Below are 1,989 nucleotides of genomic sequence, written 5' to 3' on the forward strand. Positions count from 1 at the left end.
CCAATAAGTTTTGATTTAGTTCTGGTGGGTGTCAAAGTATCTACCAATGATAAATGTAACATTCATTATGCATTTAAGAAACAGATACAGATACATTGATTTAACACAGTTTTAGACCCTTTTAAAGGATTACTCAAATACATATTTTAGTGTTGTGAGTGAGAATGTCATGAAATTATAAAAAGGGAGGACTGAACAACTTCAGGAGGTCCTCTAGTCTAACTTCTTGCTCAAGGCAGGGTCAGGCCTCACTGCTTTCTGCTTGAAGGCATCTTTAAGGGTGCAAACAGAAGTGGTAATCTTCACCAGATCTGACCACAGAAAGCAGTCTATAATCATGACCAAACAGAAGTGCAACACTTCAGACAGCTTTAAAAATGAAGATGTTTCAAAACAGAGCACCTTCTGTAACTTCTGTCTGTGCTGCAGGCCAGCCTTAGGCTTTTTTTCAGAATGGGAGGGGGGAAAAGAGCAGAGGAAATTCAGTCTGGGGGTTTTCAGCTCACGCTGTAGGTGGGGCAGACGTATTGGAGGTGTGGGGGCTCCAATTCAACCACCCTCCAGCACCAGCTGGGGAACCCCTTAGAACAGGGGTGGGCAAAATACAGCCCACCAGGCCATTCTATCCAGCCCATGGGGCCCCTAATTTTTTTTGAAAATTTATATTTAACTGCTCCTGGCTGCCTATCAAAGGTTTCAGGAGCCAGGGGGAGTAGAACTCCAGGGGGAGTTGGCAGTACTCAGTAGCAAGGCCAAACCAGCCCCACCCCACCTTCAGCCCCCTCCCAACCCCACCCAGAAACCACTGCTTGCCACAGCTTTCACTGCTTCCCTGCCCACCGGCTGGCTGCTCCAGCACCACGTGACCCACAGCTGCATCGCCGGATTGTGGGAGCATGGGGCCCATGCTGGTACCCCAAGGCCATGAGCGGGAGGGTGTGTGTGTGTGTGCGTGCATGTGCACGCACATGTGTGTGCACATGCATCCCTGCAATGAGGGAGAGGGAGAGAGAGACAGAGAGAACAATAAGGGAAGAAGAGACTCTGTGTGTGTGTGTGTGTGTGTGTGTGTGTGTGTGTGTGTGTGTGTGCAGTGAAGGAGGGAGAGAAAGTGTGTGCACATGTGTGTGTTCATAGGACAAGTCCCACACGCACACCCCACCATACACATGCACCCCCACCTTGCACTGTGATACACGCAAGCTCCGAGACTCAAACCCTGTCACACACCCCAGCCATCCTCCCACCGACATATATTCCCCACAAGCCCCATACCCAACCACACCCCACATATCCACACACCAACATCCCCCCACAAACCCACAAGCTACTGTGCAGTCATTCACCAAAAAGCCATTTGGTGACACTACTGTGCAGTAACTCTAGTTACAGCGCAGCCATTTAGTACTTGTTTATACACGTACTAAATGACTGCGTAATAATGACTACACAATCAGTGTCTCATGTAGATGCAGCCAAAGGAACCCAACCTCTCCCTTCTCCCCTGCTCTCCTTCTACACTTGTTCTTAATTTATTTCCTGGAGCAAAGGCAGCAACTCTCAAAAGCATCTTCAAGTTGTCTTTAAAAGTGTAAAGCCTACAAATTCTACAGTGACTGGTGATGTGGGCTACTTCACTATTTAGGTGTTTTACTTTAAGTCCTGAGTTTTGCTTTCTGAAAATAGTCTTATTAAGCAGACACACAAAATAATTCGTTATTTTTGCAAATTAAAGCTGAGGTGTAGTGAAGGCAAAGTACTATATAGAGGATATATTAAGTAGGGGTGTGTGAAACAGGTCATATTCAATTTGGATTTGGAACCAGCCTGAATCGAGGACATTGATTTGGATCACTGTCCCTGATTCGATTCAGCCAAATCTGAATCTGAAGATTTGATGCTGTTTCAGAGAATCAGTGATTTGGCCATGGACACAGCTTTAAATGTTTTTTCTACATACCTCGAGGTACCAGGTGTGGCTTGTGAATG

This window comes from Alligator sinensis, unplaced genomic scaffold (assembly GCF_000455745.1).
Source record: "Alligator sinensis unplaced genomic scaffold, ASM45574v1 scaffold144_2, whole genome shotgun sequence".
Classification (NCBI taxonomy): Eukaryota; Metazoa; Chordata; order Crocodylia; family Alligatoridae; genus Alligator; species Alligator sinensis.